We start from the raw sequence: 17,119 nt of genomic DNA, 5'->3' as shown, positions 1-17,119 counted from the left end.
GCATCATTTGCGCCCTCAGAGTTGAGCAACAGCCAAACAGTACAGCCTCGCCCTTTCTCCTCAGGGCTTACGCTGCAAGGGCATCGGAGGCAGTCTTTTATGGACAGCTGACCGGCACTCAGCTACAGTTCCTTAAAGGCACAGGCTCCTTCTGTTGATACTGTTGATACAGCAATCTCCGTTCCTCTCAGCACTCGCCACAGCTAAACAGTACAGCCTCGCCCTTTCTCCTCAGGGCTTTTCATAATTGATCTTATCAACCAAAAACAGCTAAATAGGCTTAAAAGAATAAAAAACAAAAGTTTGAAAAATTGAAATCATCATCTCAGGCTGTCATTTATGTCCCTTGTTCAGTAGCTCTCTGGAGACTGTTTCATCTTTAATCTCAGTGGGATTTCTTATGAGGACATCTATATGTTGTCCATGGTACTGCACCTCTCCATTCTCAATGTGATTTCTTATGAGGACATCAGTATGTTTTCTGCAGTACTGGACCACTCCAATAAAATAAGTTGTCAGGACATCTTCAGGTTGTAGTTCATTGGATAGGTACAGTGCCAATGACAACATACAGGTGTCATTGGAAGAAATCCCATTCAGATCAAAACTACAATATAAGACAACTACGACCAAAGGCTGAAATTATGCATACAACCAACAGATGTCATTCACTCCCCACTTGTTTGGTCTCTTCTTCCCCTTGTACTGTCTCTCCCCCCCCCCCCTTGTGCAGTCTCTCCTTTTCCCATCTTGTTCAGTCTCTCCTTTTCCCATCTTGTTCAGTCTCTCCTTTTCCCATCTTGTTCAGTCTCTCGTTTTCCCCATCTTTTTCAGTCTCTCCTTTCCCCACCTTGTGCAGTCTCTCCCCCCCTTGTGCAGTCTCTCCTTCCCCCTTGTGCAGTCTCTCCTTCCCCCCCTTGTGCAGTCTCTCCTTCCCCCCTTGTGCAGTCTCTCCTTCCCCCCTTGTGCAGTCTCTCCTTCCCCCCCTTGTGCAGTCTCTCCTTCCCCCCTTGTGCAGTCTCTCCTTCCCCCCTTGTGCAGTCTCTCCTTCCCCCCTTGTGCAGTCTCTCCTTCCCCCCTTGTGCAGTCTCTCCTTCCCCCCTTGTGCAGTCTCTCCTTCCCCCCTTGTGCAGTCTCTCCTTCCCCCCCTTGTGCAGTCTCTCCTTCCCCCCTTGTGCAGTCTCTCCTTCCCCCCTTGTGCAGTCTCTCCTTCCCCCGCCTTGTGCAGTCTCTCCTTCCCCCGCCTTGTGCAGTCTCTCCTTCCCCCGCCTTGTGCAGTCTCTCCTCCCCCCGCCTTGTGCAGTCTCTCCTCCCCCCGCCTTGTGCAGTCTCTCCTCCCCCGCCTTGTGCAGTCTCTCCTCCCCCCGCCTTGTGCAGTCTCTCCTCCCCCGCCTTGTGCAGTCTCTCCTCCCCCGCCTTGTGCAGTCTCTCCTCCCCCGCCTTGTGCAGTCTCTCCTCCCCCGCCTTGTGCAGTCTCTCCTCCCCCGCCTTGTGCAGTCTCTCCTCCCCCGCCTTGTGCAGTCTCTCCTCCCCCGCCTTGTGCAGTCTCTCCTCCCCCGCCTTGTGCAGTCTCTCCTCCCCCGCCTTGTGCAGTCTCTCCTCCCCCGCCTTGTGCAGTCTCTCCTCCCCCGCCTTGTGCAGTCTCTCCTCCCCCGCCTTGTGCAGTCTCTCCTCCCCCGCCTTGTGCAGTCTCTCCTCCCCCGCCTTGTGCAGTCTCTCCTCCCCCGCCTTGTGCAGTCTCTCCTCCCCCGCCTTGTGCAGTCTCTCCTCCCCCGCCTTGTGCAGTCTCTCCTCCCCCGCCTTGTGCAGTCTCTCCTCCCCCGCCTTGTGCAGTCTCTCCTCCCCCGCCTTGTGCAGTCTCTCCTCCCCGCCTTGTGCAGTCTCTCCTCCCCCTTGTGCAGTCTCTCTCCCCCCCTTGTGCAGTCTCTCTCCCCCCCTTGTGCAGTCTCTCTCCCCCCCTTGTGCAGTCTCTCTCCCCCCCTTGTGCAGTCTCTCTCCCCCCCTTGTGCAGTCTCTCTCCCCCCCTTGTGCAGTCTCTCTCCCCCCCTTGTGCAGTCTCTCTCCCCCCCTTGTGCAGTCTCTCTCCCCCCCTTGTGCAGTCTCTCTCCCCCCCTTGTGCAGTCTCTCTCCCCCCCTTGTGCAGTCTCTCTCCCCCCCTTGTGCAGTCTCTCTCCCCCCCTTGTGCAGTCTCTCTCCCCCCCTTGTGCAGTCTCTCTCCCCCCGTGCAGTCTCTCTCCCCCCGTGCAGTCTCTCTCCCCCCGTGCAGTCTCTCTCCCCCCGTGCAGTCTCTCTCCCCCCCTGTGCAGTCTCTCTCCCCCCCTGTGCAGTCTCTCTCCCCCCCTGTGCAGTCTCTCTCCCCCCCTGTGCAGTCTCTCTCCCCCCCTGTGCAGTCTCTCTCCCCCCCTGTGCAGTCTCTCTCCCCCCCTGTGCAGTCTCTCTCCCCCCCTGTGCAGTCTCTCTCCCCCCCTGTGCAGTCTCTCTCCCCCCCTGTGCAGTCTCTCTCCCCCCCTGTGCAGTCTCTCTCCCCCCCTGTGCAGTCTCTCTCCCCCCCTGTGCAGTCTCTCTCCCCCCCTGTGCAGTCTCTCTCCCCCCCTGTGCAGTCTCTCTCCCCCCCTGTGCAGTCTCTCCCCCCCCTGTGCAGTCTCTCTCCCCCTCCCCACTTGCTCGCTAGGTAACTGGCATAGAATTTTGCCATTTACTTTTCTGTCGGGAAACTTGTGTGGGAGCGTGTCCTTGATTTCGTCGCACCTCCGTTGCTGACTAGAAAGAAGTTCGGGGAACTCCTGCGAAGTGTCGTGCCTCCTTTGTTTTGGAAGTGAAGGAGGAAGCCAGCTCCTGTGTGTTGCAACGTACAGGGTGAAGGAAAGGGGGCAGATTCCACTGCGCCGTCGCGGTCGTGAGCTTCAAGAAAGAGGAGAGAGAGGCTTGCTGCAGGAAAGGTGAGACGCGCTGCGGAGAATGCAGCAACTGATTTGATTTTGTTTTTTCTGTTACTGACAGTGTTTAAACAGTTTCTCATGGCGTGTGAACAGTATATTCATTTCCATGTGTTCCAGACTGAAGACTAAGTTAATCTAAAAAGAAACTTCACACAGCTGCAAAGTTTGATGGGCTGAGTGATAGTCATTATAAATAGTTTGAGGTGTAGAGTAGGGGTTTTGAATAGGGTGAGGGTATCTTGCACAGTCTTCAAGTCGGCATATTTTCCCAGTAAGAATTCAAAGCAAGCCTCCATGAGGATAGAATTGACAAAACTAACGCAAGGCTCAGTGGTGACACAATTGCAATAGAATGACCCTGAAAGGGTAGTGGGGGTTCAGCAGCTCCTGAGGAACTTCATGGACAGGACCTGACAATGGGACAAAGTCAGAGAGAGAGGATGCAGTGGCATTTGCAGTATCATCCACTAACCATGACACCTCGGTCAGACGGTCTCTTTTTATCTCTGCCCCAAGATGTGGTATCGCATTGCCCATTCCTGCAACAGTTTTCCCAGGTTGTACTTCTCCTAGGACGTGATTGATCAGGAAAAGGAGGGGTATGACATACTGTGGGAAGTATATACTGCATGTAAAAACTCCCTCCACAATCCATGGGCCAACATGGTTAAGTTTTGTCCCCGCAGATGAAGTGAGTTCTGGGATGTGTAGCGTGCCCAGACTGGGAAAATGAAAAAATGTGCTCAAAGGTAAATGTGACATTCATCGCTACACTAGAATTAGTGGACAGATAATACTGACATTTGCTACTTCCCATGAACAAAGACCCTTGATTAGTATAACATAAGAGACCAACTGCCAGGGATGAGAGCTGAAGTGCTGCTGGTTTAATGCGTACTTGATCTGGGTTGGGGAAATTCTGAGGACCAGTAAAACTGGGAATGGGCATCCCTACATGGCCCTGGGACTAGGTAACCAACTTGAGATCCAGACATCTCCCCACTGGAAGCGTATGGGTGCAATTGGAAACCTGGAAGATAAATCATGTTGCAAATGAGCACAGACCCAGCAATAGGTCCGATTAAAGATACATGCACACTGCTAAGAGAAGTGTAAGTATTTTCACTGTGTACCCAGGGATGCGCAGAGGCTCCATCATTATGTATTTATTCGGATTTGTAAAGCACACAGCAGCTCAGAAGCATCGTGGCGCTGGTTACATACATTGGTGAGCAACTTAATTACACAAGAATCAGTAACAAGAGGTCACACTTAGTTACAATGAGTATTGAAAAACATGATTTAGTTAGAGGTTAAAGGCAGGAAGAGAAACCAGTGAGGATCAGGAAGTCATAATTGCGAGTGATGGGGGAGTTTAGTTAAAGAGAGCTGTTTTTAGCTTTTTGCGAAAAGAGTGACGTTTCAGCCCTGAGTGCAGAGGGAAGTGCATTCCATAACTTGGGCGCCAGGTATGGGAAGCGTATTCCTCCCGCTTTGGTTCTGTGGATGCGTGGGATGGTCAGTTGGTTAGTGTAGTAGGTTCTGGTGAGCCTAGTGGATGTGGGCCTAGATAAGGTGTCTGAGACGTATGATGGTGCAGTGAGGTTGATGCATTTGTGTGCAATGGTAAGAATTTTAAACATGATGCGTTGTTTGACTTGGAGTGTGTGTGCATCTTTTCGTGCTTGCAAAATGTGATCTCTTTTTGGTATGCTGAGGGCAGCTCTTAAGGCGTTGTTTTGAGTGGTTTGGAGCCTATTTAAGTTTTTTGTGGAGGAGCCCGTGAGTAAGGCGTTGCAGTAGTCAAGTTTAGCTCCTATAGTGGCTCTGGCTATAGAGAGACAGTTGTCCTTAGTTAGAGAGGGTTTGATGGTGTTTAGGGGTTTGGTGCTAAGGGCGGAGGCAGAGACTATAGCACTTACTTACTTGCTTATTCATAGATAGCGCAGCATCTAGATGTACTCCTAACGTTTTAACAGATGGTAGCACTGGAATGTTGCAGTTGTCGATGTTAAAGTTGGTGTAGAGACTGTCTAAGTTAGCAAAGGTGGATTTTTGGCCAAGGATAAGGATCTCAGTCTTATCTCCATTGAGGCATAGGCCATTAGTGGCCATCCATGCTTGTATGGTGGCGTAGATTTGTTGGAGGGTGGAGGCATCTTGGGTGTATGAGCTGGTTAGAGGGAGGAGCACTTGGGTGTCATCAGCATAGTTAGTGTATGCAATCCCAAGTACGTCCAGTCTGTCGAAGAGCAGCTTAGTGAAAAGATTGTAGAGCGTGGGGGCATTACATGATCTTTGCGGTACGCCACAGTGAATGATGGTGGGCATAGCACAAGCAATGTTGGGAAAGACTTTCATCGCTCTCCCCTCAAGGAAAGAGGTGATCCACGTGGCAGCATGCTCAGAGAAGTGAGCATCATTGGTTAGATGTGATGTGTTTTGTGATCAACAAGATCGAACGCTGCCGAGAGGTCGAGGAGGAGGAGTAAGGAAGGCTTACTTTTGTCTAGGATTTGAGTTATTTGATTTTTTAGGTCTAACAGTACGGTTTCCGTCCCGTGACCTTTGCGGAATCCTGACTGCCTTTTACAGAGGATAGCATTAGTTTCTAGATAGTTGTATCTGGGTGTGGGCTACTTCGTCTAGTAGTTTGAGTAGAAATGGGACAGTTGTAATGGGCCAGTAATTGTTAGGTTGGGTGGGGTCAGTGTGTGTTTTTTTTTTTTAGGAGAGGGTGCACCCATGCCTCTTTAAGGCTGCTGGGTACAAAGCCTGATTTAAAAGAGGCATTAATGAAAGCGCAGAGGAGAGGGGCCAGTGTCTCGGCACAGTCCATGATGATGTTAGGGGGGCATACATCTCCCTTACATTGCGATGGTTTGAGATGTTTGAGAATGTCAGTGACTTCTGTTTCCGTGACGTCTTTGAAAGAGAATTTGGAAAAATTGGTATTTTGCTAGTGCGAGGTGGTAGAGCATGCTGGCTATGGTTTTGATTGGGGATAGTTTGGTAACGCGATAGAATTTTGTTTTGTAGCAAGTCAATTTTTTTTAGCATGGCAGATTGTATACTGTTACACCATGTTTCATCCTTAATAATTTTGTCTGTACAGGTCAATGGATCTTTGAATTCTGTAAAGATCGTGAAGAGTTCTTTCGATTGGGAGTTGGCTTGAGATATTCGGTTGTTATAGGCTTCAGATTTGGCAATAAAGATGGCCTCTTTGTACTCTTTAGCAATAATTTTGAAGCTTTCTTTAGCTGAGTCACATGGGTTGGCCTGACAATTTTATAGGGACTGGCATTTGAGGTTATGTAGGAATTTGAGCTCTTCCGTGAACCAGGAGTTTGAGTGTAGAGATTTTTTTTCCTTCTTTTCTTCTAAGGGGGCTACCAAATTGACTACTTTGGTAATAGTGTCCTTAAATATGTCAGCTTAAGACTAAGACATTAGGGTCTTGAGAGAAGGGAGGGGCAAGGCAGGGGATGTTGAGTTGGGGGCGTATGTTGTCTGCGGTGAGCTTTTTTACGCTTCTAGCTAGAGTGGCCGGGGCAGAAGTGATTATTTTGGTGTGAGGAGCTGTGGGTATAGGGAATTCTATACATGTGTGACCTGTCCAGGGTTGGGATGTGTTGGCGGTGATGGACGAACCACAGTTGTGGTCAGCCAACCAATAGAGGGTGCGGTCTTTAATGTTGGTGGGAGTGATGATTTTCTGGGAGAAGCCTAGATCTAACAAATCTTTGGCCAGAGAGGTGGCGGGTTTATCAAGAGGGTCATTGTATCCTAGGTTGAGGTCTCCTAAGAGTAAGGTTTTAGTGGATTTTTTAATATTTTGACTCGGTAGGTGCATGATGTGTCCTTGGAGGTCTGCCATAGGGCCAGCTGGTCGATATATAACGTGCATATTAATGGTATTATTTAGTGATATGGATAGTTTAGCTGATAGTATGTCAGCACTACCCTCACAGTTAGTGGTTATAATCCTGAAGGCGAGTGCCTCTTTCAAGATCAGGGCGACCCCACCTCCTACTTTCGTGGGTCTGTCCTGTCTGAGGATATTGTATCCAGGCGGTAAGGCTAGTGCTATGGTGGGGCCTGACGCTTCATGAAGCCAGGTTTCAGTAGTGGCCAGTATATCTAAATCATGGCTAAAGAAAAGGTTGTTGACTTCAATGGAATGAGCAGAGAGGGAGCGGAAATTCAGCAAGGCACATCTATAATGCGTTGCAGCATTATTTTTGCTAGGTTGGGTGTGTTTTTTAGATTTAGGAGAGGGCTTCTGAGGTTTCATTGGGCGGTTTAGGATAAGTTTAGCTTTGGGGTTGGGGTGTGACCTAATACTCCCGTTGGTGCTGAATGTCTTAGAGTGGATGCGGTTTTGTATGCCAATAGTGCGAGATCCTAGTCTAAGGTTCCAGATGTGTGCAGTGGGCAAGAGAAGTGCAGGGATGATGTGCGAGATCTGACTCTGAGGAGTCTAGGATGGCAGTTAGGTGCATGTGTGGAAGGTGCGGTGAGGTGGTGCATGGGAACATTGGGCTCGGGGATGTTGGTCATGTTTATACTGTGTAGGCTGATGGGGTTGTCTTGGATGAGGGGCTCGAGCTGGGCAAGCTGGGCAAGGAGCAGTAGTATGCTAGGGATGAGCAGTGAATATATCATAGTGTTGAATAGGAGTTTGATGAGCTTGCTGAGCCTGAGGGATGGCGTAATTAGTTCTAGGTACAGGGAAGACTTGGTTGTTTAGCTGCAGTGATGAGGGAGCTGCGCTGAGTCAGTGAAGCATAGGAGGTAGGCAGTGGATTGGATCGACAGCATTGCGGTTTGTTATAAGGAACAATAGTAACAATATGGGGCAAGCTGTAGCCACAAATTAGCAGATCAGCTACACACAGTGGTCATAAACAAAGCAGTTGTCTAACAAAGTCAGCAGGCCGACTAGCGTACACTATGGTAACACAGCAGGCATAAACACTAGACATGGATTCATTATTGCAGGGGGTCGCCTTGCAACGCCTCATTTATAAGGGCTAACAGGTAATCGCACCTCAGATGCGGAGTGGGAACAGGGGATCAGCAAAGGTGCCCCATGTGTCTAGCGTGCAGTGCGACTAGCTAGAGACCTTGATTAGCTCGCGCTACTGAGTACAATAACTGCTTGCGGTTGGCGCGGAATCGCTGGAAATTATAGATTGTCTAGATGGCGCTTGGACAGGGACCACAATTATTTGAATAGTGTGCTCGGTCAGCTCAGTCAGCAGTTAGCCTTAGATCCTCGGCCTTGGGGACGAGGCCGGCTACACCTGCCGGCGGCTGCTGATTGGCTAATAAGCCTTGGGTGGCCAGTCAGGTGCAGGAATCGGCCGTGATGCAGTTGAGACGGAGGAAGTCTGTCGATTCACAAAACGGCGGCCATGTGGTATGGAACGTGTCTGTCACAGGAAAACAATAATATATCAATATTCTAACGACAACAATAACAGAAATAAATACAGATGTTCTGCCCATCACGTTCATTCCTCACTGTCCAAGCTCTGAAATAGACTTGTTCTCTCAGGACAACAGTTCGTGGCTTGCAGATCAGGTCCACTTTAGTTTATCTACCTTAACAAAGGCATATAGTACCCCTTGTCGAATACTCCCTCTCTCTCACGGTCAGGGGATAACCATAAATTTTTATAATATAAAGGAGACAGAAATTACATTCCTTCACTATATACTGATCTATACATATGGTATGATGCGGAAATACCCTCTTTGTACCAATAGTCTTGAAAAAATAGACTTAGTACCTAGTTGTTTTTTTTTCAAGACTATTGGTACAAAGAGGGTATTTCCGCATCATACCATATGTATAGATCAGTATATAGTGAAGGAATGTAATTTCTGTCAACTTTAGTTTATCCCAGCCAGTAGGATACAGAACCTGGGTGGAAGAAATTCACTAGACCAAACTTCCAGTTCAATGTTTTCTGGCTCTGTGATGCTGCAACAAAGTAGGTATCAATGTTCCAAAGTTCCATCTAAGAGGCTAAACTACAAATACCTGAGATACCAGAGCCAAACGAAGATGAGGTTCATTATAACGAAAAGCATGATAAGCAAATGATAGCAGCAGGACCATAGCGCACCACAGCCTCAATGGGACTCCTCATCATTGATGGGACAAATCCAGAGGCAAGTGACTCGGGCCTGTTGCCACTTTGTTCAAAACTAGTGTTTTTTTGTAGTTTCTTTCCACATGATCGCAGAGTGTACCTCGTGCAGGTTGCATTGTGAGATCCAAAAAGGTCAGATGCTGGCGATAAGCCAACAGTGGGGTGTGGATCAGAGTTGTCCCTTCCAGGACTTCGAAGGGCTGTTAAATAAACAATATCAGCAGGTCCTGTTCAGACCTCACTGCGTAAAAGTACTCAAAAGCTGTAGATCCTGACTCGGCATGTGAACGTATTGACTGATCGATGATCGTGCACTTGCCTTCTGATGCTGGTTGCTCTGTTCCAGCAACCTTGGAAGTGACTGACATCAACAAACACTCAGAGGTGTCACTGGTGGTGGTGTTGGTGGTCATGGAGGAACTGGAGCCATACCGTGTAGGATGCTTGAGGCGATGTTATTGGCTGGAGCGGCAACTTTGCAGCAATGTGCTGTGTGAATCCATGCCGGGATGTTGACACACTTCACTTCTGAGTTGGTGGTCAATAAGACCTAGAAGGGACCACGCCACCTCGGCTGAAGTGCGTTTTTACTCGGATGGGCTTTCATCAGAACCCAGTGTCCTGGTAGCAGACAGCGGTAAGGTTCGTAGGTGGTTCAGGCAAGGCTTCGCGAACTGCACATGAGGAGATCGAACAGTTTTAATCAACGTGTAACAATATTTCATCAAGGGTATCATCCTCCACAGACTTTGCATGTGGGGGAACTGCTGGGGTTGCAGTCCCTAATATCATAGGGCGACAAGGGAGGATTTCATGAGCAGACAGTTTGTGTTCACGGTGGAGGTTATTTCTCATGGCAAATAAAACAAGCGGCAAGGCTTGGCCATTTCAGCCACTTCTCTTTACACACTTTGGACAGCCTTAACTTGAGGTTAACGTTCCTGCGTTCTGCATGTGCGCTTGAGCGCTGGTAATGGGCACAATAAAACTATTGAGTTATTCTTAAAGCTTTGCACACCTCCCTAATATGACCAGTAAATTGGGTACGTCGGTCACTGTCTATGCAGAGGAGCAATCCAAACTGAGGTATAAACTCAGCTAACAGCTTCTTGGCCACAGTGATGTCATCTGCTTTTCTACCGGGATATGCTTCCACCCAGCCAGAAAACACATTCACTATGACCAGGCAGTTAAGATATGACATGCGCATGGGGCGCTGTATGAAGTCTGTCTGCACAGGTAAAAATTGACATTCCGTACAGGATGTGCAGACAGCTTCCTATGCTCTGCTCTCCCAATATTGTACGTTAAACATAGAACTCAATTTTAACAATAAAACTGAGCCATAGAGGCTAACCCAGGAGTCATCCAAACCTGGTGTAACAATGTAATCCTGACATTTTGTGCCTGAATGGGCTACGCTGTGTGCTTCATGGACTAGAGGGGAGAAGTACCTTAGGTGCCACCAGGTGGCCATCTGGAGGGAGTCTTCTCCCAATCTGCACTTTCATGGAGTCCAGGTCACCATTTCAGCTTCTGAAGCTTGAGCTTGTAGTATTGCCAGACTGAACAGGGAAGCTATGGGTGACCATGGAACTGCAACGCAAGCAAGACATTCATTAGGAGACAGGGACCCTCCTAAGGTCTCAGAGCGAGCTGCACCATAAGCTAAATAATTTACTTTGACTGTAAAGCACTGTGGGGAATCATGCCCTTCACAAGTTATGATGGGTACCACTGCGGGGAGCAACAATGCATCCAATAAAGCAGATACATATTTTCAAATTAAGGTTAAATACCCACGCTGTCGTAGCCGATCTATCTCGAGCCAGAGTGCACGCATGGATGGAAGCCACAAGAACGGCAACTTGGACTGATATGGCATAAAACAGCATGAGGGGTACATACAGAATATCCCAAAACCTCTTCCGCTGTTATCGGAACACAAATAAAAGATCTGTCAACAAAAAGAATCAAGTCCGGATTCTCTAGCGGTACATCGAACAAATCAACACACAGGTGACCAGAGTGTCTCCACAACAACCTGGCAGTCATGGCGCTCCCCATCATCAGGGCCCCCATCATCAGGGTTTGGTAGCAGGGAGGCAGGATTCAGAACTGAACAGCGATTCAGGGTCACATTGGCAGCAGAAAACTGCTCATATCGCGTGAAGCAGGAGTTTTACTCAAATGTTTCCCTTAAGCAGTCGGGACAATGCTGCATGATGAACAGCAATTGTGACGGATGTCCTGATACCAGGGATTTTTCTCTACCAACAGTGCAGCAGTAGCGACGCCTCACAGGCATGCTGGGAGTCCCGTTGCTACTGGATCTAGAGCTACACAAATGGGTTGGTGCTTATCACAGCGTAACTGAGTCAACACCCCTTGATGAAACCCTTTGTGCTCATCGCAAAACAGAACAAAGGGCTTGCTATAATCTGGCAAACCTAGAACCAGAGCCATTGCGAGTGCTTGCTTAATGGTGGCAAAGGCATCTTCTGCTTCCTAGGACCATGGCAGGGGCTCTGCACTCGAATCATGCATGAGGTACTGAAGGGGGGGGCTGATCTATGGATAAATAACCCAGGACCCATTGCCTACAGAAACCTGCAGGTTCTGTGGAACCCCCTCATTTGCTTTTTGATCTGGGGCATAGGGACTTTCTGTATTGCTTCATTCCGTTCCTGGGACACGTGTTTCCCCTGCAGAAATCTCATGTCACAGGTACCGCACACAGGGAAGACATAACTGGAATTTGTCTTTAGATTCCTTGTGACACTTCTCAGCAAGCACATTCTACAGGACCATTGTGTCTTCCTCAAATGCTACCAAGGAGGGCGAGGCCAGGGACAGATCGTCTAAATATAGACCCTTCTCCAGCATGGGGTCTGGCATGGATTCACATGCTCATGAATATTCCCCGTCGTTAGGCTGGGAATCCTCGGTAAAGAAAAAACCAGTATCAGTTTCGTTTCTGATCTGTCTTTCGTAGTAATAACCAATCACTGGTCTCTGCGTCATACTGACCACAGCCAATGACTGCCCTCTACCTAAGCACCGCCTCTGGCAGCCATCTTCAGATTTTTACCGCACGTTCATGTGTTGGGATCCTCGTGCTATTGCTCTCGAGCGTTAGTGCTTTTTTCGCGCTTTTTCACAAAAAAACTTCGATTCTTTCGGTCAAAAGAGCCTCAAGCTCCACCGATCCTACATCCGATCAACGGGGACCCGTGTCGGATTCATCTGTGCCCCTCAAGGGTGAAGATTTCGTCGAGCTACGCTTCGGAGGACTCCAGAAGCTTCTCAGGCCCGGTCTCGGAGATGGCCCAGGAGAAGGGAAGCTCGACGCCCGGAAAGCTGTTCAGGGTCTGCCCTGGATGCCAGCTGCAGAACGTCTTCAAGGAGGACGAACACTCTTTCTGCCTTTACTGCCTTCATGAGGACAAGACGCACGTGGAGAAGGACTGTGCGTTTTGCGGCAACATGTCGGAACGGACCATGAAGGACCGCCATCAACGTCTCGCCAACTGGCTGGAGGGTAAGAGCCCGTCTGGCGAGAAGAAGAAGAAATCCGAGCGGTCTTCTAAGACCTTTGAGGGCGCCCCGGCGACGGGGGCCCAACATAAGGCCAAGCACCGCGAGTCCGCTGGCACCGGGAGCGCCGAACGGTCGGGCTCTACGGGCGCCAGGCAGGGCGCACCCTCCCCGGCACCATCAACCACGAGCCAACGCTCTGGGTCGGGTAAGAGGAAGGCCGAGCACCCGGCGAAGCTCCTGGAGAGGCCCCGGTCGAGCTCTAAGGCAGAGGAGGAGCGTGGCAGTGCCCCCTCCCTCAAGGATAAGGCGGTGAGCGCACCTAAGGTGGTGAAGGCCTTGATCCATCCGACCAAGCCCTCTATCGAAACGGTCGCGGCGGCCCTGGCTCAGCCTGTGGTGGCTACACCAGTGGTGGCGACCTCAGGGCCCAGAATCTCCCTGCCTCCGCGGAGGGAGTCTTCCTTTGTGCCCATCGATAGGACCCCCGTGAAACCCTCCGTGGGGAAGAAGAAGGGGGGGCAGGGCGTCGTCGTAGATTCGGCCTCAACCTCAGAAGAGGAGCTGATCGAGGTCTTAAGCCACGGCCTAGGCGTGGAAGAAGGCCAGCCCGCCGGAATGGATCCCGACGCAGGTGACGACGACATCGTCGAGGATACCGACGGGGCCCCTGCTCGCCCGTCGGATTCCCCCCTGCCAGCGCCGCAAGACAACTCGGCGGCCATTTTGTTGGCCATACAGTCCTTATGCTCCGAGATAAGGACGAGGCTACCGTTACCGACGGAGGAACCTCTCCCGTCGGGGGATCCAGAACCGGGACCTTCTGGTGTTCCCCCTACCAAGAAAAGAAGGATCCATCCACCACCTCCTTTTCAACCGTCGCGCCCCGTCCAGCCCTCCTCCCCGTCCACCCGAGGGGATGATACGGGGACTGACACGGCAGCGACGGGTACGGACGACGAGGCATACGACGAGGATTTTCCGTCGTCGCCTCCCACCAGGGCTTCTCCGCCCGACGAGATCGGATCTTTCCACTCCATGATCTCCAGGGCTTCCGAGCTTTTCCAACTCTGCCCTGAGGAGAAGAAAAAGGAAGGCTTCCTTTATCAGCGGCGCGAGGCCAAGAGGAAGACGGTCCTCGCAGTGCCTCTGTTGGACGACATTTGGGATGAGGGCCTTTCCCTCCTCAAGAACCCTTCCACGACGCCAGCTAAAAGAGACCGGTACGAGAAAAAGTACCGGGTCCCGGACACGGCCCCCCTATGCCTCCGGGCGAGCCTACCCCGGACTCCGTCGTCTCCGCGGCAGCCAGGAAGAAAGCGGGGGGGGGTGCGGCCTCCACATCAACTTCCCCGCCGGACGGCGAGGGAAAGAAATTGGATGCTATGGGACGTAGAGTCATCTCGTCGGCAGCGACGACGATTAAAGCGGCCAACGCCTTGGCTATCGTGGCCCGCTACGACAGGGAGCTCTGGTACAAGATAGCTCCCCTGCTGGATTTTCTGCCGGACGACAAGAGGGCGGAGGCCCTTGAGATCCTGCAGGAAGGTGAGGTGGCGTCGGACCACGCCATCACCGTGGCGACGGACATCGCCGACACTGGGTTCCGCCAGCTGGGCAACGGCGTTTGCCTTCGACGTCGTGGATGGCTCAAAGCTACAGACTTTCGGCAGGACGTCCAGACCAGAGTCCTGGACATGCCCTTCGACGGGAACAACCTGTTTGGGAAGACAGTGGACGATTCCCTTCAGGCCATCAAGGCGGATACTGAGACGGCCAGGGCCCTTGGAGTCCTGCAGCAACGACGAACGCCCTTTCGGAGCGGCGGAGGCAAGGGCGCCTCCAAAGGTTCCGGCGGCGGTTTCGCTTCCTACCGTCAAGCGGCCCGCTCGTCGTCGCAAGAGGCCTACAGAGGACGAGGCAAGTCTAGCGGACCCCGCCGTCGTCGCCAAGGAGGTCAAGGCGGCAAGGCCGCGTCCAAGCAGGATTGAACCGGCCGTGGGGTCGGGCCCCCACCGAAGCACCCCGGTGGGAGGCCGGCTGGCGGGCTTCGTCAGCGTGTGGGAGTCCATCTCCACCGACCGTTGGGTGCTGGACGCCCTGGCCCGGGGCCACGCGCTCGAGTTTCAAAGAAGGTGCCCGCGCGTCCCCCCCGTGGCCAGGAAAGAACTTCACGTCCCTCAACTTCTCCTGGAGGTAAAGGCGATGCTCAGAAAGGGCGCCATCGAACTCGTCCCAAAGAGGCTTCGGGGCTCCGGAGTCTACTCGCGATACTTCCTCGTGAAGAAGAAGACGGGAGGATGGCGCCCCATCCTAGACCTGCGACGTCTGAACAAGTTCATCAAGGCGCAGAAGTTCCGGATGGTCACCCTCCAGCACGTCCTGGGTCAGCTGGAGGAAGGAGACTTCCTATCGTCGTTGGATTTGGAGGATGCCTACTTCCACATTCCCATCCTAAAGGGGCACCGAAAATTCCTCAGATTCGTGGTCCAAGGGCGTCATTACCAGTTCAAAGCCCTTCCCTTCGGACTACGGTCGGCACCCAGGGTATTCACCAAGTGCCTCGCACCGGTGGCGGCGCAGCTGCGCCGCGAGGGGATTCACGTCTACCCCTACCTGGACGACTGGCTCATCCGCGCCAAGACGAGGGAGCTCGCCGTGGTCCACACGGCAAGGACCGTCCAACTCCTCACAGACCTGGGATTCTCCGTGAACTACGCCAAATCCCACCTGGTGCCCGCGCAAGTCGCACTGTTTCTGGGAGCGAGGCTCGACACAGTGTCCCTTCTGGCCTCCCCGTCGGAGGAAAGGACCAGGACCATCTTGGGCAAGGTGCAACGGATGTTGGTGGCCGACGCGGCCAAGGTGAGGTCCATCAAGTCCCTCCTCGGGATGATGTCTTCCTGCATCTACCTCATTCCCATGTGCAGGCTCCGGATGCGCCCGTTGCAAGAATTCCTGGATGCGCGCTGGATCCAGACGACGGGCAGCTTCGAGGAAAGGATCAAGCTCGACGAGAGTTTCCGACGAGCGATACGGTGGTGGGGCACCCGCGCGCATCTGACGGCGGGCATGGACTTCCAGACCCCAGCCCACCAGGAGACTGTGACCACGGATGCCTCCCTGGAAGGGTGGGGAGCGCACACCGAAAATCTGCACGCAAGGGGACTCTGGCTCCCGACGGAGAAGTCCCTGCATATCAACGTCCTGGAGCTCCGTGCAGTGTTTTGGGCCCTCAGGTCCTTCCTTCCGTCCCTCAAGGGCAAGGTGGTGAGGATCTTCACCGACAACACCACCACCATGTTTTACATCAGGAAACAGGGCGGAACCAGGTCCCCAGCGCTGTCCAAGGAGGCGCAGGACCTGTGGCATTGGGCCGTCGCCCAAGGGATTTTTCTGGTGCCGTTTCATCTGGCAGGGATAAAAAACACCATCGCCGACTCACTCAGCAGGGAGCTGCGCTCGTGCCACGAGTGGGAACTACGGCAGGATCTGGTGGATCGCCTCTTCCGACGGTGGGGCACACCCCAGATCGACCTGTTCGCGACGGCAACGAACACCAAGTGCCGGAGGTTCGCCAGCAGGTTTCCCCAGACGAGGAGCATGGGCGATGCTTTCTCGTTCCCCTGGGAGGGCCTGTTCCTCTACGCGTTCCCTCCCTTGCCTCTGCTAATCCGGCTCGTCAACCAGCTCAAGAGGTCACGGTGCAGGATGATCCTCGTCGCACCTGCGTGGCCGAGGCAGATATGGTTCCCGGACCTTCTGGACTTGTCAGCGTCCCCGCCGATCAAGCTGCCGGCGGACGCGGATCTACTCTCCAGGGAAGGAGGCGCCATCCTCCACCACGACCCGAAGTCGCTGAACTTGCAGGCCTGGCTCCTGCAGCGCTAGAGTTTGGAGGATACGACATACCGGCCGATTGCAGAGAGGTTCTTGCAAAGGCCAGGGCGTCCTCGACTCTTAAATGCTACGGACACAAATGGAAGAGGTTCTCTGTCTGGTGCCACGCACAGAAGATTAACCCTCTACGGATTACGGCTCCCCAAGTACTGCCGTACCTGCTGACGCTGGCCAAAGCTGGTCTGGCACACGCGTCCATCAAGATTCATCTTGCTGCGATCTCCCGATACACCAGAACCACGGGGCGGACGTCCTTGTGGTCTCATCGTCTGGTGAAAGAGTTCATGAAGGGACTGTTCAGATCGTTCCCGCCGGTGAAGGCCCCGGCGTGGGAGCTCAACGTGGTGCTGACCAAGCTCATGGGACCTCCGTTCGAGCCTCTGCACTCGGCCCCGTTGAAGTTTCTATCGTGGAAAACATCTTTTCTTGTGGCCATCACCTCCGCACGACGAGTGGGAGAGATCCAGGCCCTTTCCTGCAAGGCCCCGTACTTGACTTTCCACGACACGAGGGTAGTGCTCAGGACGCACCCCTCCTTCATGCCCAAGGTGCCGTCGGACTTCCATCTCAACGAACCCT

At 52.3% G+C, this 17,119-nt stretch overlaps 1 protein-coding gene across 5 annotated transcripts in view; it reads left to right on the top strand.

Moving 5' to 3' along the window:
• Window positions 1-17,119, top strand: part of ARHGAP17 (Rho GTPase activating protein 17) — a 1,009,368-nt gene that overhangs the window by 982,854 nt on the left and 9,395 nt on the right. The window lies entirely within an intron of this gene.

This window comes from Ambystoma mexicanum, chromosome 2q (genome assembly GCF_040938575.1).
Source record: "Ambystoma mexicanum isolate Mex_15411 chromosome 2q, UKY_AmexF1_1, whole genome shotgun sequence".
Lineage (NCBI taxonomy): Eukaryota > Metazoa > Chordata > Amphibia > Caudata > Ambystomatidae > Ambystoma > Ambystoma mexicanum.
Note: the sequence above shows the minus strand (reverse complement) of the source record. Positions and strands in the feature narration are given on the sequence as shown.